This window comes from Bos indicus x Bos taurus, chromosome 16 (assembly GCF_003369695.1).
Source record: "Bos indicus x Bos taurus breed Angus x Brahman F1 hybrid chromosome 16, Bos_hybrid_MaternalHap_v2.0, whole genome shotgun sequence".
Taxonomy (NCBI): domain Eukaryota; kingdom Metazoa; phylum Chordata; class Mammalia; order Artiodactyla; family Bovidae; genus Bos; species Bos indicus x Bos taurus.
This window is the reverse complement of record NC_040091.1, coordinates 66,978,422-67,000,454: the sequence shown is the minus strand read 5'-3', so window position 1 is coordinate 67,000,454 and position 22,033 is coordinate 66,978,422. Positions and strand designations below refer to the sequence as shown.

Genomic DNA, 22,033 nt, shown 5'->3' with positions numbered 1-22,033 from the left:
TATCTTTGTCATGAGATGATTTCTCTAAAGCATTATTCTCCTATCTCTTCCAAACCGGACTGGCCTTTAGTGACATTGTTCTGCCCTCCATCATATAGAGGTCTTAAGGTCACTATTATAATCTCTCATACATGGAAACACTGTATTAGAAATGGGTGCTTTGTCCTATAGAAGAGAGATAGCAACAAACTTATTTTCATTGCCTAATCTTCAGTTTAGTTCAGTTCAGTTGCTCAGTTGTGTCCGACTCTTTGCGATCCCATGTATCACAGCACACCAGGCCTCCCTGTCCATCACCATCTCCCGGAGTTCACTCAGACTCACATCCATCGAGTCAGTGATGCCATCCAGCCATCTCATCCTCTGTCGTCCCCTTCTCCTCCTGCCTCCAATCCCTCCCAGCATCAGAGTCTTTTCCAATGAGTCAACTCTTCGCATGAGGTGGCCAAAGTACTGGAGTTTCAGCTTTAGCATCATTCCTTCCAAAGAAGTAGGGGAAAAAGTACACAAAAGGCAAAGAATAAGGCAAAGCTGCTAAGGAGGAACAGAATTTAAAAGAAAGTTGAAAGATGGAGAGATTAAGTTCAGTTGGGTGAATCATTGATACCAGGTTCATTGGCTCTGTCATTTGCTACTCTTGACATCTTGGTAATTTCAATATCCACGTGGACTGCATGTTTAACATCCTGCCTGGGGTCTCTTATCTTCTATTTTAGTGTTGCCTTCTTCCATATTTCCTATGATCATACAGACTTTGATCTCATCATTAATTACTGTACCATTTCCAAAATCTTCATTTCAATCATCTTTTACTACCAACGCTTGCAGCTCCCATATGTTAGTATTCATGCTCTAGCATCTATCTTCAGCTTCACTGAACCTATTGATTCACCAAACCTTATCACCTCCTATCTCCTCATTTCCTTCCTTATGCATCTAACTCAGATTCCATTGTCCATCTTGAGACGCATTCCCTCATTTCTTGGTCTACTCTCCATTGTATGTAACTGACACAACTTAAGTTCAGCCATAAACAGATTATTTGACTTCTCAGTAGCATTCAACACAAATGTCTATAGCATCTTTACTGTAAGATTTTTTTTTTTATTGGCTTCATGGTTTTATACTCTCCTCATCTTTCTCCCCTTCCATACAGAGTTACTATTGGGTTGTTTATTTTTAAAGCTCTTCAGACATTGTGTGTTGTGTGTGTGTGTGCTCAGTCACTCAGTTGTGTCTGATTCTTTGCAACCCCATGGACTGTAGCCCTCCAGGCTCCTCTGTCCATGGGATTTCCCAGGAAACAATATTGGAGTGGGTTGCCATTTCCTCCTCCAAGGGACCTTCCTGACCAGGGGTTGAACCTGCATCTCCTGCATTGGCTGGCAGATTCTTTACCTCTGACCCACCTGGGAAACCCTCATCATCACTAGGAATTAAGGTGTCCTGATTCCTCTTTCTCTTCTTTATCTGTACTCTTCCAGGTTAATCCTGTCCAAGTTTATAAACTGAACCACTAACTAATCACTCTCAGATTTGTTTCTAGAACCAACCTCTGTCAATTAACAACTCAAATTCATATATTTAGTGGCTTGTTTTATATCTCTGCCCTTTCAGCACCACATACTCCAAATAATAATCATTCAATATTAAAGACACCACTATTGCCTGGTTTTCAAGCAAAAGCATCTCTTTCCTTCACACTCATAGCCAGTCCAGCAGCAAATCTTTTGTCTATATTCCTGCACACAAATCTTAAATCTGTCACTTTCCATCCAACTCCATGGCAATCAACCTTATCGATGTAATAATCTCTTAATTGGTGTTCTCTATTCTTGCCTCATTCCAAATCACTGTCATAGCAATGAGAGTGATCATTTTCAGACATAAATCATATCATGCCCCTTCGCTTGTTTGAAATCTTCTCAGTTCAGTTCAGTTCAGTCACTCAGTCATGTCTGACTCTGTGACCCCATGGACTGCAGCACGCCAGGCTTCCCTGTGCACCACCACCTCCCAGAGTTTACTCAAACTCATGTCCATTGAGTCAGTGATGCCATCCAACCATCTCATTCTCTGTCATCTCCTTCTCCTCCCGCCTTCAATCTTTCCCAGCATCAGGATCTTTTCCAATGAGTCAGCTATTCGCATCAGGTGGCCAAAGTATTAAAGTTTCACCTTCAGCATCAGTCCTTCCAATGAACACCCAGGACTGATTTCCTTTAGGATGGACTAGTTGGATCTCCTTGCAGTCCAAGGTACTCTCAAGAGCCTTCTCCAACACCACAGTTCAAAACATCAATTCTTTGGTGCTCAGCTTTCTTTATAGTCCAACTCTCACATCCATACATGACCACTGGAAAAACCATAGCTTTGATCAGACGGACCTTTGTTGGTAAAGTAATGTCTCTGCTTTATAATATTCTGTCTAGGTTGGTCATAGCTTTTCCTCCAAGGAAATCTGATGATTTCCTATTCCACAATGGATAGATCTAAACTTATCTTATCCTATGAGACTTAGTGATCTATCCCTGCCTATTTCAGTCATGTCTACTACAATTTCCCACCCTCGTTCACTTTGGAAAATAGTTTAGAAGTCCCTTCTAAAACAACAACAACAAAAAATCATTTACAATATGTATTAGCTTTATATTTAAGCTGTTAACAAATTACCACAAACTTACTAGCTGAAAACAACACAAATTCATTACCTATGGTTTCAGAGTTCAGAAGTAAGAATAGGTCTTGTGAGTTAAAATCAAACTGTGAGCAGCACTGTGTTTCTTCTGGAAGCTCTAGGGAAGAATCTATTCCTCACCTTTCCCAGCTTCTAGGAGCCACTTCAATTCCTTGGCTCATGTATCTTTATCTTCAAAGCCAGCAGGGTAGCATCTTCAAATATCTGTGACTCTGACCTTTTTGCCTCTTTCTCATTAAGGCCCTTTTGATTGTTTTGAGCCCATGAAGATAATCAAGGAAATTCTTCCCTCCTCAAAATCCTTAATATATTTGCATATACAAAGTCCCTTTTGCCGCATAAGGCAACATATTCACAGATTCTAAGGATTGGGCCTGGACATTGTTGGAGGGCCATTATTTTTCCTACCATATCATGTAATCTAGCCAATGATCTCTTGGGTATTTTCACTAGAAAAATAAAAACCTATATTCATGCAAAAATCTTTTCAACACAAAAATAGCTAAAAGCTGGAAATTATCCAAGTGTCCTTTAATACGTTAATGGTTAAATAAAATGTGACAAACTGGGGTGTATCTATACCATGGCTGCTACTGCTGCTAAGTTGCTTCAGTCCTGTCCGACTCTGTGCGACCCCATAGACGGCAGCCCACCAGGCTCCCCTGTCCCTGGGATTCTCCAGGCAAGAACACTGGAGTGGGTTGCCATTTCCTTCTCCAGTGCATGAAAGTGAAAAGTGAAAGTGAAGTCGCTCAGTCGTGTCCGACCCTCAGCGACCCCATGGACTGCAGCCTATCAGGCTTCTCTGCCCATGGGATTTTTCCAGGCAAGAGTACTGGAGTGGGGTGCCATTGCCTTCTCTGATCTATACCATGGAGTACTACACAAAACAAACAAATGAAATTATTGATGCACATAATAATTTGGATGGAACTCAAGGGAATTATGCTGCGTGTAAAAAGAACCAATCTTTAAAAGTTACTTATGGTATGAGTCTATTTATATAACATTTTTTAACTAACAAAAGTATAAGGATGGAGAATTGATTAGTTGTTACCAGATTAGGGATGGTGGGATGGGTAGCTATAGCTATAAAGAGGTAGCATGAAAGCTTTGTTCTGGGATAAATGAAACTCTCATAAATTACTGATGACAGTGTAAAAGATTATAGCCATTTTGGAAGCCACTCTGGCAGTTTATATAAAGTTAAACATACCCTATGTCCAGCAATTCTACTTCCAGCTACTTACCTAAGAAAAATGAATATATGTGTACATAGAAGACTTAAAGACTGTCCATGGCCACTCTTCCAAAAAATTGCAGAGGGTGGAAAGATCCCCAACTCATTTTACAAGGCCACCATCATCCTGATACCAAAAAAAGACAAAGATACTACACACACACAAAATTACAGACCAATATCACTCTTGAACATAGATGCAAACATCCTCAGCAAAATTCTAGCAAACAGAATCCAACAACGCATTAAAAGAATCATACACTAGGATCAAGTGGAGTTTATCCAAGGGATGCAAGAATTCTTCAATATATGCAAATCAATCAATGTGATACACCAAATTAACAAACTGAAAGGTAAAAACCATATGATCATCTCCATACATGCAGAGAAAGCTTTTGACAAAATTCAACACCCATTTATGATTAAAAAAAAAAACTCTCCAGAAAATGGGCATATAAGGAACCTACCTCAACATATTAAAGCCCATATATGACAAACCCACAGCAAACATTATTCTCAATGGTGAAAAACTGAAAGCATTTACTCTAAAATTAGGTACAAGACAAGGGTGCCCACTCTCACCACTATTATTCAATATAGTTTTGGAAGTCCTAGCCATGACAATCAGAGAAGAAAAAGAAATAAAAGGAATCCAGATTGGAAAAGAAGTAAAACTCTCACTGTTTGTAGATGACATGGTACTATTCATTAAAAAATCCTTAAGATGCCACCAGAAAATTACTAGAACTAATCCATGAATTAGTAAAGTTGCAGGATACAAAATTAATACGCAAAAATCCCTTGCATTCCTATACACGACCAATGAAAAATCAGAAAGAGAAATTAAGGCAACAATTCCATTCAACATTGTAACAAAAAGAATAAAGTACCTCGGAATAAATCTACCTAAAGAGACAAAAGACCTGTATGCAGAAAACTATGCATGCATGCGTGTTAAGTCACTTCAGTCGTGTGCGACTCTTTGCGACCCTATGGACTGTAGCCCGCCAGGCTCCTCTGTCTGTGGGATTCTCCAGGCAAGAATACTGGAATGGGTTCCCATTTCCTTCTCCAGGGGATCTTCCCGACCCAGGAATCGAACCCTGGTCTCCTGCATTGCAGACATATTCTTTACTGACTGAGCTATGAGGGAAGCCCTAAAGACAGTATGGTACTGGCACAAAAACAGAAATATAGACCAACGGAACAAGATAGAAAGCCTGAGATACACCCACACACCTATGGGCACCTTATCTTGGACAAAGCAGGCAAGAATATACAACCTTTTCAATAGCTGGTGGTGGGAAAACTGGACAGTTACATATAAAAGAATGAAATCAGAATACTTCCTAACACCATATACAAAAATAAACTCAAAATGGATTAAAGACAAATGTAAGGCCAGAAACTAAAAAAACTTGAAGAAAAGAGGCAGAACACTCTTTGACATAAATTGCAGCAAGATTCTCTTTGACTCACTTCCTAGAATAATGAAAATAAAAACAAAAATAAAAAAATGGGACCTAATGAAAAGTAAAGCTTTTTTATAGCAAAGGAAACTATAGACAAGATGAAAAGATAACCCTTAGAAGGGGAGAAAATAATTGCGAATGAAGCAATGATAAAGGGTTAATCTCCAACATATATAAGCAGCCCATACAGCTTAATTATCAGAAAAACAAACAACCCAATCAAAAAAATGGGCAAAAGACCTGAACAGACATTTCTCCAAAGAAGACATACAGATGGCCAATATACACAAGAAAAGATGCTCAACATCTCTCATTATTAGAGAAATGCAAATCAAAGCTAGGATGAGGTATCACCTCATACCAGTCAGAATAAAATCTGATAGATTTTATGATGATGACCATCATCATAAAATCTACAAACAATAAATTCAGGAGAGGATGTGGAGAAAATTTAAGTTGATAAAGCCACTATGGAAAACAGTATGGAGATTCTTTAAAAAAAAAAAAAAACTAGGAATAAATCTATCAGATGACCCAACAATCCTGCTACACCCTGAGAAAACCACAATTCAAAAATACACCTGTACCCCAATATTCATCGCAGCACTATTTACAATAGCCAGTACCTGGAAGCAAACTAAATGTCCATCAACAGATGAATGGATTAAGAAGATGTGGTATGTATATGCGAATGAGCATTACTCAGCCATGAAAAAGAACAACTGCTAAGTTGAACTGAGGTGGATGAACCTGAAGCCTGTTATACAGAGTGACAGATGTCAAAAGAGATAAACAAATATCATATATTAATTCATACATATATATGGAACCTTGAAAAATGGTACCAATTAATCTATTTATAGGGAAGGGATGGAGATGCAGACATAAAGAAGGGACTTGTGGACACAGTGGCAAAGGAGAGGGTGGGATAAGTTGAGAAAGTAGCGTTAACATATATGCACTGCCATGAGTAAAATAGCTAACTAGTGGGAAGCTGCTATATAACACAGGGAACCCAGCCTGGTGTTCTGTGACAACCTAGAGGACTGGGATGGGGAGGTGGGTGGGAGGAAGGCTCAAGAGGGAGGAGATATATATATATACATACACACACATAGTTATGACTGATTTGTGTTGTTGTATAGCAGAAACCAACACAACATTGTAAAGCAATTATCATCCAGTTAAACAGATTTTAAATAAAGAAATAGAACAGAAACATAAAGAAGTACTTAAGATATAATTTACAGCATGATGGCCATAGTTGCCATGCTGTATGATATATATGAAAGTTGTTAAGAAATGAATCCTAAGAATTCTCTTCAGGAAGCACCAGAGTCTGCTCTTCTGCACGGCAGTGGCAAAGAGTAAGTTTCAGATGGAAGCTTGGCCATGGTTTTGATTTCGATAGGGAAATTAAAATGAAGAAGAGAGCAGGCCTTTGACTGATTTCTGACCCTGCCTGGACTACATACCTGCCTGCAAACACACTAATTGTTACCAGAAAGTCAAGAGGCACTTTAGATAAGACAGCAAGTGGGTATTGGCTTTTCTTGAGCCGTTAGAGGCCTGGCCAGCACCCTGGGGTCCAGAAAATCTAGTGACTTTCATCCAGAAAATCCAGATGAAACAAATAGCTTTGTAAATGTTAAAGAAAAATCAGAGCTGCATTTTTGCATGCAAACTGATGATATCAGTTTGGAATTATAATCAGGAGCCCCAAAACTGAAATTTGAAGTCTCATCCATGGGGTGAATGCACAGCCTGGGACCTCTTCCCAACTGGGACTCCAGATTGCTGTTAACAAGGGACTTCTCACTGCTGCTTAAGTCTGGATGTTGCTCAGTCAAATCTGATGATGTATGTGCCACTATTTCTCTTTCTTCTTTCTATTTCTCTTCTTTTAATGACTGTATATTGAAATTAAGTCAGTCAATCCTTTATTAAATATTGAAATTGTTCAAAACAAAAATCTTTGTCGATCAAGAGACTTTTTTTAGAGATATGCTGCTGCTGCTGCTAAGTTGCTTCAGTCGTGTCCGACTCTGTGTGACCCCACAGACGGCAGCCCACCAGACTCCCCCGTCCCTGGGATTCTCCAGGCAAGAACACTGGAGTGGGTTGCCATTTCCTTCTCCAATGCATGAAAGTGAAAAGTGAAAGTGAAGTCGCTCAGTCATGCCCAACCCTCAGCGACCCCATGGACTGCAGCTTACCAGGCTCCTTTGCCCATGTGATTTTCCAGGCAGGAGTACTGGAGTGGAGTGCCATTGCCTTCTCCGTTTAGGGATATGAAGAAATAGCTAACAAGGAATGTCAATGAAATGCAAATCTCATATATTTGAATGCAGTTACTATCATATCTTTCAGTTTTCTTCTTATCAGGAGAATACTGATACCCTTCTCTCCCTCTCTCCTTTTTTTTAGGTTCCATTATTTAAATGTAACTGTGTTGGATCCATTTGACTTCTCTCACACAACTTAACAAAAGAACAAATTAAAACACACATTCACACATGATTAAGTCCTCAGAATCTGCCTTCTTCTATAAGGCTCATCAGCTCCATCACTCAAGGTAGGATGCTACCTAATTTTTCTATTTCTCCTGCTAAAAACATGTGGACTAATCTTTATATTCTTAGATGTACAACACACTGTGATTATGTGATTTTGATTGAATTTGTTGATTTTCCACTTATGTAGACTATTTTTCTATGTGAATGAGAGCTCCTAGCCACTCTGTTTGGATACAGAGTTTACCATGTGAGAGCTTAAGTAAAGATTCGGAATGGGCCATCTTATTCCTTATAAATGGAAATGTTCCTGGCATCTCATAACCAATTACTGCATATAGAATTAAATACATATCACTTTCATGAAAGTAGCTTATTTAATAATCACAATAAAAATAATGAAAAATAAAAGCAAATCAATGAGGAATGAAAATAATTGTAATAAACTTTATGTGCTAAAGCTAGCATACTTTAATCACAAGAAAGCATTTGAAGATCTCAGTGAAAAGCAATTTTTTTTCTTTAACTTTTTTCTTTTTTTGACTGCATAGCACAGCATGTGGGATTTTAGTTCCCTGCTGCTACTGCTGCTACTGCTAAGTCACTTCAGTCGTGTCCAACTCTGTGTGACCCCATAGACAGCAGCCACCAGGGTCCCCTGTCCCTGGGATTCTCCAGACAAGAACACTGGAGTGGGTTGCCATTTCCTTCTCCAATGCATGAAAGTGAAAAGTGAAAGTGAAGTCGCTCAGTCGTGTCCGACTCTTAGCAACCCCATGGACTGAAACCTACCAGGCTCCTCCATCCATGGGATTTTCCAGGCAAAGTACTGGAGTGGGGTGCCATTGCCTTCTCCAACCAGGAATCAAATCTGGGCCCTCAATAGTGAAAGCAAAGAGTCCTAACCACTGGATCACCAGGGAATTCTTGAAAGGCAGTTTCTTCTTGATTAGGGTGCTTGCTGATAAACTGGTAATTAGGAAGATGAAGAAAATAGTAAAGTAAATAAACACACATCTCAAAATTGAAATCTAAGTGAAATGTGGTTGTTACATATTTTACATTACATGAATGATCACTTTAGTAATCAAGAAACTGCTACTTATCATTTTAAAAATGGGTCTCTTTTTGTTCCTTTACTTTCCTTCATTCCATAAGTATGGATATAGATAGGGAATTCCCTGGCAATGCTGTGGTTAGGACTCCGAGCTCTCACTGCTGAGGGCCCAGGTCTGATCCCCTGGTCAGAGAAATAAGATCCACAAGCTGTGTGGTGTGACCAAAAAAATATAGATAGATAGATAGACAGCATTGACAAATGTTGTAACTTGCCTAATAATTATATTTTAACAACTTAGTATCATAGACTTAGGCTATTCAGAGCTGCTTTTTTCCATAGTTGAAGTTTAAAAAATGATTTAAAAATTACAATTGTCCCCCAACTTGACCTCCAATTTCAGTGTATTACTAAAGACTCAAGTTTTTGCAGAGCTTAGCCACAGTCTGGGTTTGAAGTAGAGGGAAGCAGTTTAAGATGAATAGTAAACAGTTTGGAAAATCATTCTGTTTTTTAATCCAGACAAAAAGCACTAATTCTGTGGATCCTCACTAAATACCATTGGTATTCAAAAGTAATCAGATTACTCTCACTATAATAATTAATTTAAAGGCCTTAGATTAAGTAGAATGTATTACTATTTCAGCATTCTATGTTATGTTACTCAGAAAAATAAATGGCCAAATTGCCTGTAAGAGTAATCCATGAAGGAAATTCAGAAAATAGATAGCTTTTTTGAGAACATAACATAAAAGGTTATCTTCTGTTTACTTTCCAACTTCCTTCCTAAAAGACTCATCACTGAAATCAAACGGAAGTTTGAGATTTGAGTTGGTCACATGTCTCTGCCTCATGTTTTAACTTCTCTCCTGCGTCTTCGTTCAAGTGGACTCTGTCCAAATAGCAGGCACTTGCCATTTCATGTTCCTGATTGTTCCTAATACATGATGTGAAGCATCATGGTGTGACTTCCCCTGGTTATTACTCAATATCTGGTTAAGATGGCAACATTCATTCACAAAACGCAGGGTGGGGTATGTTTTACATGCTCTTGAAAAAGTGGAAAACATTATAATCTGAAAGAAGCAAAGAAGAATGGCCAATGGATAAACAATCTTTCCTCAAACAAAACAATATTTAGAAATGATGCAAATGAAGAATGTTCCTTTCACCCGCATCCTGAAATCTACCATGTATGTTTTTTGTAACATTATCATGGTATATACATATATATATATATATATGTATGTATGTGTGTGTGTGTGTATCTTAGATTCCACATCGCTATTGAGAAATATTTTAAATATTGAGTTATCTGAAATGCTGTTTAAAGTCGGAAGATGCCTCCTTCAGAGAGGAAAAGGGAGAAAAGTATTTGAATGTTAGAAACAATGTAATTGTATTAAAAGCTCCAACTTTGAAGAGGTTAACACCAAATAGACTGATGTGCACTCCCTTTTCTCATATTAATTCTCTTTATTCATCTAAAAAATGATATAAATATTCTTAATAAGGTGAAGTCACATAAATAGATTCATTTAGAATATGACTTCTAGTCTATGTTTAGAAATCTATAGCATCACTTGAAATAAAGTTATGTCCTTGGAAATTATAAAACAATTGTGAATTTCTAAGCTAAACTACTTAATTTAGGTGTTACGAGTCAAGAATAGGACTTTTCACATTCTTGAGGATATTAGCATGGTGGTGGACTGGCTAAATGCTTGCAGGCAGGATGGGCTTAGGAGTTGGACAAATATGGGTTCTGTTCCTTTCTAGCAGTGTGGTTAATAAGAGCCCTGTATTCCTCATCATTCAAAGGTAAAATGGGAATAGTAATATCTACTGCATTCCTGGGGCTTCCCCTGGTGGCTCAGACAGTAAAGAGTCTGCCTGCAATGCAGGAGACCTGAGTTCCATCCCTGGGCTGGGAAGATCCCCTGGAGAAGGACATGGCAACCCACTGCAGTATTCTTGCCTGGAGAATTCCACAGACAGGGGAGCCTAGAGGACTATAGTCCATGGGGTCACAAAGGGTCAGACACAACTGAGTGACTAACACACACACTGTATTCCTAACCCAGGATTGACATACAATTCAAGGAAGCAAGTTTTATTTTTCTATTTCAAACCATAACTCAAGGCAAATTACTTTGTAGGTTTTCATTTCTCTGAGTGAGTGAGTGAGTGAGTGAGTGAGTTAAAGTCACTCAGTCGTGTCCAACTCTTTGGGACCCCATGGACTATACAGTCTATGGAATTCTCTAGGCCAGGATACTAAAGTGGGTAGCCTTTCCTTTTTCCAGGGGATCTTCGCAACCCAGGGATCGAACCCAGGTCTCCCACATTGCAGGCAGATTCTTTACCAGCTGAGCCCCCAGGGAAGCCCAAGAATACTGGAGTGGGTAGCCTATCCCTTCTCCAGTGGATCTTCCCGACCCAAGAATCAAACTGGGGTTTCCTGCCCTGCAGGTGGTTTCTTTACCAACTCAGCTATCAGGGAATCATATAATAAATATGTTGATAATAACACCACATTGAAAAAAATAACAGATAAAGTGGAAATAACTTGCTGTTCTAAAATTGGCTTTCTGTGACATCAAGAACCAGGAATCTCTCTGGACTTCATTTGCTTCAGATACTATAAGAAGTTTTAGAGAGGGCTACATAATTCCTCTTATATTTGACTACTAAATTAAGTTAATATCCACACATCCTGTGGTAACTCAAGATAGTTCTTTGCTTCTCAATTGGTTTACAGCTCAGCAAAGGTCTACCCTGTTATGCCATGATACAAAGCATTACTTAGGGGATTAAAAAAAATTTTTTAGCCGTGTTAGGCAGAATCATGTCCCCTACCCAAAGCTGTCCAGGTTCTAACTCCTGGAATTTGTCATATAACAACATGGAATAAAAGCTGCAGAGAAAATTATTTTGCTAATCATCTGACCTTAAAGAGTTCATCCTGGATTACCCAATGTAATCATAAGAATAACTCAAAAGGGTTCCTAAATATGAAAGAGGAAGACAGAAGGCTCATTGACAGGGCAATGCAATGCGAGAAAGACCTGACTGTCTATTAGTAGTTTTGAAGACGGAAGCGGCCAGGGAAGCAAGAATGTGAGCAGCCTCTAGGAGGTGGAAAAGGGCAAGAAAACGTGTTCTCCCCTAGAGCTCCCACAAAGGAATGCACACCTCAATTTTAGCCAATGTGGCCAGTTTAGGACTTCTGAACTACAGAACTAAAAGATAATGAATTTGTATTGTTAAGTTTAGGTGAGCTGTTACAGCAGCAATAGGAGACTAATACAGTAGCTAATGCGAGCAAGAGAAGAACACACTGGGAGTGATGAGACCAACCTCCTATAATGGCAAGTATGTGTAAACCACTCAACACAGATACAAGCAAAAAATCATATAGTGTCTCTTGAGCTCTGTTTCCTTCTACTTCATGATAATGTTACAGTCCTACTCAGACCTGCTTACAGCATTCCCAATAGACTGGCAGGTGTATGCTTTTTGCTTCAATGCCCTTATGACTTGGGTTTCCCTGGTGGCTCAGATGGTAAAGAATCTGCCTGCAATGTGGGAGACCTAGGTTTGATCTCTGGGTTGGGAAGATCCCCTGGAGAAGGGAATGGCTACCCACTCCAGTGTTCTTACCTGGAGAATTAATTCCATGGGCAGAGGAGCCTGGTGGGCTACAGTCATGGGGTCACAGAGCGTTGGACATAACTTTTGCTTTTTTGCCTTGTGACTTACTTCTTTTAGGTCTTGTCTTATGCATTTACCTTAAGTGTAGTCTTTTAAGCCCTAAAGTCATCACAGTATTTCTTCAGAGATTTTCCTTTTTTGAATTTTCTCTGCAAATACTAACTATAGAGTGATTCACTATCTTTCTTACCTGTGTGTTCACACTCTGCATGATCTCTGTTGGGCCCACTCTAGTCAACATTGTGTGTGGATTAGAGGGAGATTTAAAAGGAGAATGTGTAATTTTTTTCCTGGAATTAAAACTGAAAATGAAAGCCTCCACTTGAAAAATAAGAGGAACATCACCAGAATTCTTTCTTTACCCAACACAATGTCAGTTCAGAATAAGGAAAAAACAAAAGTGGTCAGCTACTTCATGCCCAATATTCTACAGCTTTAATAAGATCTAGAAGGAGGTGACAAGTCAAATTGGGAGTTATCATGGTATGGGAGTTGGTGACGGACAGGGAGGCCTGGCGTGCTGCGATTCATGGGGTCACAAAGAGTCGGACACAACTGAGCGACTGAACTGAACTGAACTGAACTGATGGTATGGTGAAAAGAAAAAAATGCTAGTTTTGGAGTTAGCAAAACTTGTATGTTCAACAATTATGTTCCTCTTCAGTTCTTCCTTATCATTTTTTCTCTTTTAGTAAGTCTTTATTACAGAATTGTGACATTCATTTTTTCATTCTTAGCATGAAGCTCACTACTGGGAAATACCCTTATTGGTTTCTGATTGAATGAATATGCCTAATTTAGCACAGAAAGGGACTTTTGATTGAGAAAACTGTCACTCTGATGGGATACAGAAAACCACTGCTTAGTAGATGGATACTTTTGCTATCATAGATTATTTTGAGAATCTTATAAAAGCTAAACACCTAAAATAAAAAATAACACAATAATTATCATAAAACTCAGGTAATTCTTAAGCTTTTGAACATGATCCAAATTAAAAACCTACAGCAGTGGATTCTCCTGCAGTAAAATAAAAGGGAATTAGTAACAACTTGGAAAAGACTGAAGAGAATTACATAACAAAAGAGGGTAGTAATGTCATAGAAAGAACTTTCAATTGAGAATCCAGTAACTAAGAGATCCAGTTTTACCAAGAATTTATTTAATCAAGTTATTTAAAACATTTTGATAGAAAACATCAAAGAGAACTTCCCTGGCATTCCAGCAGTTAAGACTGCTTCCAATGCAGGGGGTGTGGGTTCATTGTCTGATCAGGGAACTAAGATCCTACATGCCACATGGCCAAAAATTTTAAAGTTAAATTAAATTTTAAAAAATCAGTAGAAAGATTAATCGTAACACTCTTTATGTCTCTTTTCATCTTGTTTCTAACATTCTATTGATCTGTTTCTACTTTAATAAAATTAGGGTGTTAGTGATATGGGTTAAATGTTTGTGTCCCTCCAAATTTCACATGTTGAACTTCTAACCCAAGTATGGATGAATTTACTTCTCAGGAAGTAATTAAGTTTAAATGAGGTTATAAAGTGAGGGTCCCAGATAACAACAAGGTCCTACTGTATAGATCAAGGAACAATATTCAATATCCTATGATAAACCACCATGGAAAAGAATATTTAAAAGAGAATATAAATATATGTATAACTGAATCACTTTGTTGTACAGCAGAAATTAACACAACTTTGTAAGTCAACTATACTTCAACAAAAAAAGAAGTCAGGGCCCTGATCTGATAGTATGACTATCCTTGTAAGAAAAGACACTACATTTAGTACAGTCAGACAATAGAACACTATTCAGCACTAAAATGAAATGAGCTATCAAGCATGAAAAGACATGGAGTAACCTTAAATGCATATTACTAAGCAAAAACAACTCTTCTATAAGCCAGGAAGAGACCTTTCATCAGAAATCAAATTTTCAAGTACCTTGATCTTGGATTTCTCAACCTTCAGAACTGTAAGGAATAAATTTACGTTGTTTAAACCACCTAGACTGTGGGGTTTTCTTATTACTACTTTTTGGCTGCATCAGGTCTTAGTCATGGCGTGCAGATCTTCCTTGGGTCATGCGGGATCTTTCCATGCAAGCTCTTTCACACGCCGGATCTTTCACAAGCGTAGTTGTCTCCACCTCCTCACTCGCCCCCAGATTGCGGGATCTTAGTCCCAAGATCAGCAATTGAACCTCCATCCCCTGAATTGCAAGGCAAAGTCTTAACCTCTGGACTACCAGGGAAATCCCTGTGGAATTTTGTTATGGCAGCCCACGCAGACATACACAACTGAATAATCACCAAGGTTCTAGCACCATTTCTACTTCCATAATGTCATAAATCTCTAATTAGCCCAACTTAGGAGGCCAATATAAGGAACAACTATAGGTGACATTTTATTCGTATTATGAAATAACACATATAAAATCAAAAGCTTCTTTTAAACACAATCTTGAACTATACCAACAATTTTTTGTTATAAAATGGCTTCAACTATTACTATGTTTTCAACTCTCATTTTTTTAAACTTTAGGTATAGAACTTTTATTAAAAATTTCCAGTCCAAAGACAAAAATTGTCCAACCTCCAAAATAAATCAATAAGCCTGCTGCTGCTGCTGCTGCTAAGTTGCGTCAGTCGTATCCGACTCTGTGCGATTCCATAGACGGAAGCTATATGCCTTAGACAATCACTGTATCACTCAAAATAAAACATTATTGTTCCATTGTCACAGTGAAAATGAGAAAAAATATAGCTTCACACACAAAATAATAAAATCACTAATTATAAATCATATTCATAAGAATACACGTACGTATAAAAATCACGTCCAATGATCCTGACTCAAGTGTTATAACCATGTCCAAAAATGATTAAAGAAAAAGTGAGGGATTTACATGTGATCCAGTTGCTAAGATTCTGTGCTCCCAATGCAGGGAACTCAGGTGTGATCCCTGGTCAGAAAACTAGGATCCAGCACAGTTAAATAAACAAATAAATATTTTTAAAAAATACTTTGTTAAAAAAGTAAAACTAGAAAATACTTTACTTAAAGTGAAAAAGGACACATAGCTTTAAGACTCTTTAAGTCTGTCAGAGGAACCAACTGTTAACTGTGTCCACACATACAATTTTATTCATAAATATTCATACAATTTAATTTTTGTTTAAAAAAATTGTGTGACTTTTTTGTCCCATGATAGAAGTTTTAATATACATTGCATCATATAGATCTACACGTACTTCATATGGAAATTTTAGTCATTGATTTAAACTCAACATAATCTCAAAGGTAATTTGTTATTGACTCTAATAATTAGGAATAATGAAATTTTTCCCAAAATAATTAACAAGTGAAAACTAAATAAAGCAAGTCTAAAAAAGAAACCAAGGAAAGAAAAACAGGGGATTTCCCTGGTAATCCAGTGGCTAAGACTCCATGCTCTCAATGCAGGGGACCCAGATTCGATCCCTGGTCAGGGAATCAGATCCCACATGCCGTAATAAAGATGGAAGAGCCCACATGGCCCAAGTAAGACCAAGTGCAGCCAAATAAATAAACAAAATATTTTTTAGAAAAAGGAAAGACAAAAGAAAATAAAACTTGAGTTAACTCTACCCTTTGGTTAAGATCATGGCATCTGGTACCATCATTTCATGGCAAATAGAAGTGGAAACAGTGACAGATTTTATGAAAATGTGTTCAGATGGTGACTGCAGCCAAGAAATTAAAAGATACTTGCTCTTTGGAAAGAAAGTTATGACAAACACAGCACATTAAAAAGCAGAAAGTTCACTCTGCCAACAGAGGTCCGTCTAGGCAAAGCTGTGGTTTTTCCAGTAGTCATGTATGGATGTGAGAGTTGGACCATAAAAAAGGCTGAACACCAAAGAACTGATGCTTTCAAACTGTGGTGTTGGAGAAGACCCTTGAGAGTCTCTTGGACAACAAGGAGATCCAACCAGTCCATCCTAAAGGAAATCAACCCTGACTATTCATTCATGACCCAGAAAACCATGATAGTGTGATCACTCACCTAGAGCCAGACATCCTGGAATTCAGAATCAAGTGGGCCTTAGGAAGCATCACTACGAACAAAGCTAGTGGAGGTGATGGAATTCCAGTTGAGCTATTTCAAATCCTAAAAGATGATGCTATGAAAATGCTGCACTCAGTATGTCAGCAAATTTGGAAAACCACTGGCCACAGGACTGGAAAAGATCAGTTTTCATTCCAATACCAAAGAAAGGCAATGCCAAAGAATGTTCAAACTACTGCACAATTTTACTCATCTCACATGCTAGCAAAGTAATGCTCAAAATTCTCCAAGCCAGGCTTCAACAATACGTGAACCATGAACTTCCAGATATTCAAGCTGGATTTAGAAAAGGCAGAGGAACCAGAGATCAAATTGCCAACATCTGCTGGATCATCAAAAAAGCAAGAGAGTTCCAGAAAAACATCTGCTCTATTGACTATGCCAAAGCCTTTGACTGTGTGGATCACAGCAAACTGTGGGAAATTCTTCAAGAGATGAGAATACCAGACCACCTGACCTGCCTCTTGAGAAATCTGTATGCAGGTCAAGAAGTAGGAGTGAGAACTGTACATGGAACAACCGGATGGTTCCAGATCGGGAAAGGAGTACATCAAGGCTGTATACTGTCACCCTTCTTGTTTAACTTGTATGCAGAGTACGTCATGCGAAAGGCCAGGCTGGATGAAGCAAGAGCTGGAATCAAGATTGCAGGGAGAATTATCAGTAACCTCAGATATGCAGATGATACCACCCTTATGGCAGAAAGTAAAGAACTAAAGAGCCCCTTGATGAAAGTCAAAGAGGAAAGATAAAAAGTTGGCTTAAAACTCAACATTCAGATAACTAAGATCATGGCATCCGGTCCCATCACTTCATGGCAAATAGATGGGGAAACAGTGACAGACTTTATTTTTTGGGGCTCCAAAATCACTGCAGATGGTGACTGAAGCCATTAAATTAAAATATACTTGCTCCTTGGAAAGAAAGTTATGACCAACCTAGACAGCACATTAAAAAGCAGATGTTACTTTGCCAACAAACGTGTCTAGTCAAAGCTGTGGTTTTTCCAGTAGTCATGTATGGATGTGAGAGTTGGACCATAAAGAAAGCTGAGTGCCAAAGAATTGATGCTTTTGAACTGTGGTGTTGGAGAAGACTCCTGAGAGTCCCTTGGACTGCAAGGAGATCCAACCAGTCCATCCTAAACGAAATCAGTCCTGAATATTCATTAGAAGGACTGACGCTGAAGCTGAAACTCCAACACTTTGGCCACCTGATGTGAAGAATAACTCATTGAAAAAGACCCTGATGCTGGGAAAGACTGAAGGCGGAAGCAGAAGGGGATGCCAGAGGATAAGATGGTTTGATGGCATCACCGACTCAGTGGACATGAGTTTAAGCACATTCCAAAAGATGGTGATCGACAGGGAAGATTGGTGTGCTGCTATCCATGAGGTCACAAAGAGTCTTTGACACGACTTAGCAACTGAACAACAATAACCATTCTTTGACAGGATATTTTCAGGATGCTTTCTATTAAGTGGTTTGAGGGTTTGGGTGTCAATGTTGGATTTTTAATTTATTATATATGCATATTTATATGTTCTATTGAGTTATAATTGATTTACTATTTATTTGATTTTATTTATTTTGGCTGTACTGGGTCTTTGTTGCTTCACCTGGGCGTTCTCTAGTTGAGGCGAGTGGGAGCTACTCTTCACTGGGGTGGTGAGACTTCTCGTGGTGGCTTCTCTCGTTATGGTGCACAGGTTCTACAGCACTGGCTCAGGAGTGTGGTGCATAGGCTTAGTTGCTCCGTGGATTGTGGGATCTTCCCAGACCAGGGATCAAACCCATCCCTGGGTTTAGTAGGTGGATTCTTAACCACTGGACCATCAGGGAAGCCCTAGCTGACTTGCTGTTGTGACTTTGAGGAACGTAATTTGTGATGGCCCAGCAAATAATTGACAAAAGGCAAAGAGATTGTCCAAAACTGATGGTTGCCTAGAAGTTCTGAGTGAAAATTATCTACATAATATTAAAATGTGTTTCTGTTAAAGCAAATCTCTCCAGACTAGAGTTGTATGGCTCAGGGAAATAGACAGATCTTCAAGAATAAACATTTCTAAATTAGGAGCAGACATTAAAATGAAATTAAAATTAAATTAAAATGTCTTTCTCAATTAAATGGGAAAAGGACTCAAACCAGAATGGGATCCTGAATTGTAATGGACTTTCTGTAACATACAAATCTTTAAGAAATAAATATGCCTATGATGTTTGGAACAAGATACCAATGTTTTACTCTTATAAAGCAGCAAGTAACATAACAACAACTAAGTAATACAGAGTTTTGTGAGTCAAATTTGTATTTTCTCTGTGTTAGGCATCTCCAGAGAGATAGAACTAGTAGGAGATTTATCTTTATCCCGTAAAATGCTGGTTAATTTTAATATGCTATCAATCAGAAAATACTAATTTCTGATATATAAAGTACAAACATGAAATATGTGTCTAAGAATCTATATAAGGGAGGCCCTCTGATGGCACTCTGGACCGGAAATCTTAACAATCTAAACATTAAACAGAACAGCTTCCTCAAATATCTGGGAATTTCAGAATGACTGACACTTCTGAAGCTGTTCCAGATTTTGAAGAGATGTTTGCCAGTAGATTCCATTCAGTTCAGTCACTCAGTCATGTCCAAGTCTTTGCACGCCAGGCCTCCCTGTCCAAAACCAACTCCTGGAGTTTACCCAAACTCATGTCCATTGAGTCGGTGATGCCATCCAACCATCTCATCCTCTGTCCCTATCTCCTTCTGCCTTCAATCTTTCCCAGCATCAGGGTCTTTTCAAACCAGTCAGCTCTTTGCATCAAGTGGCCAAAGTATTGGAGTTTCACCTTCAACATCAGTCCTTCCAATGAATATTCAGGACTGATTTCCTTTAGGATGGACTGGTTGGATCTCCTTGCAGTCCAAGAGACTCTCAAGAGTCTTCTTCAACACCACAGCTCAAAAGCATCAATTCTTCAGCACTCAGCTTTCTTTATAGTCCCACTTTGACCACTGGAAAAACCATAGCCTTGACTATACGGACCTTTGCTGGCAAAGTAATGTCTCTGCTTTTTAATATGCTGTCTAGGTTGGTCATCACTTTACTTCCAAGGAGCAAGCATCTTTTAATTTCATGGCTGCAATCACCATCTGCAGTGATTTTGGAGCCCCAAAAAATAAGTCTGACACTGTTTCCACTGTTTCCCCATCTATTTGCCATGAAGTGATGGGACCGGATGCCATGATCTTAGTTATCTGAATGTTGAGTTTTAAGCCAACTTTTTCACAAAGAGTACCAAGATGACAAAGAGTACCAAGAATAACTGAAGCACCCTCCTGAGTCCCCTCCAATCATCGAGAAATGGAATAGCAGATCTGGTAGGAACCGGAAAAATAGAGGTAATCGGTTGCAAGGTAATAGACAGTTTAGAGGTAGGGATAGCAGACAGGGGTGCCCAAGTAACAACTGACCCAATCAGTGGCATAAATGATCCTGGGGTAACAATTGCCTGCAGCACAGACCAGAACGTTACTAGCCCATCAATATAGACATTATGGTTAAAACCAACAACCTCCCTAAGGCTACTACCGATAGAAGTGTCAGCTGCTGCTGCTGCTGCTAAGTCGCTTCAGTCGTGTCCGACTCTGTGCGACCCCATCGACGGCAGCCCACCAGGCTCCCCTGTCCCTGGGATTCTCCAGGCAAGAACACTGGAGTGGGTTGCCATTTCCTTCTCCAATGCATGAAGGTGAAAAGTGAAAGTGCGACTCAGCTTGTAGTAAAACCATCTACTTTGTTAACATGACAAAAGTTTATATTGTACCTTCTGTTGGTCACAGTTTTATATTCTGATTGTAGCGAGTGAATTATTAATTTTTTTGGAACTTGAGAGTTTTTAAAAATTATATCTTACTGGAGAGACGTAAGGGTTGCTGGAACTAAATATCTCCTAAAAAGGTTCAAAAAAATCTATGAAACACTGTTATGAAATTCACGCTTCTTGTTTGACATTCACTACCAGCAGAAATTAGTTCAGGAAGAAGAGAATGAGGGCCTAGAAATCTCATAAGATATGACAAAGGGTGAAAGAAACTTGTTACCTAATTGATGCTTCTAAATTACTGAAGAGAATATGTTAACCAAAAGGGTGTTCTCTGTTTGTAGTTTAGAAAGAGGTGACCCAATAAACAAAAATGTGCCTGCAGCACTGTTGACACAGTTTTATAATAAAACAGAACTCTGTTCCATGGGGTAATTATATTCCCATAGCACCAGATTAGTATAAGTAAATCTCCTGAATCTGTGAATCTATTAAGAAACTCAAGTTCACATCATATCATGGAGAGAAATACAGTTACAGCATGGAGGTAATATCAGCAGACTATCCAGCCTGTAACTTATAGAAGCTAAACACTATTTTTTAAGATTATGTGTATATTATGTATAAAAACAAGCCTGCATTTGCATGATAGAGACTAGAAATAAGGGGAATTGAAAGAATTCATGTATCAGATGGTCTCCCCAGGATGTTTCTTTAGTTTAAAGTAGTTAATTCAATCTACTTAAATCACACGGGTTCCCAGATCCTCTTGTGGAGAATTCTAGTGGATACTGAGTGAATATTAAAGGACTTTGGAGACAGAAGAAGAAACAAACTTCAGGATTGAATGGAGGGAGGTATATATGTCATCAAAAGCTCAGCTTCTGTATACACCAGTGCCAGATTCAGAGACAGAGCTTTGGCTGAAGTAGAAAAGGACAGCTTTATTACTTTGCCAGGCAAAGGAGGATATAGCAGGCTAATGCTCTCAAAACTGTCTATCCCATCTTTGAGAGAATAATGAGAAATTTTATGGTTCAAAGAGGGCTTATCAGCTTGTGGATATACTTCTGATTGGTTGGTGGTAAGGTAAAAGGAGTCACTGTTACCAACCTTCAGGTTCCAACTAGTCTGAGATATTGAATCCCACCTAGAGCGAGTTTCCATATCTGCAAAACAGCTCAAAGATATTGTTGTGCATATTGATGAGGAATCAGGACCCTGCCCCAAGACTGCTCTACTGTTTCTCCTGACTGTTTATTTCTTTCTTGTCTTGCTTCCCTCTCTTTCCTAACTAACAGCTGCGTGAATCTGCCCGTCGAAACAGGGAATGTCATGCAGGCTGAATGAAGGCTATTTCCTATAATCAAAGAAAAGGGGGACACAGAAAGTCTTTGTAACCAG

General features: G+C 38.7%; 1 pseudogene; it reads left to right on the top strand.

The window, feature by feature from the left end:
• The first annotated feature begins 19,370 nt into the window (after positions 1 to 19,370).
• Positions 19,371 to 20,403, top strand: LOC113906248 (annotated as a pseudogene).
• The last annotated feature ends 1,630 nt before the right edge of the window (positions 20,404 to 22,033 follow it).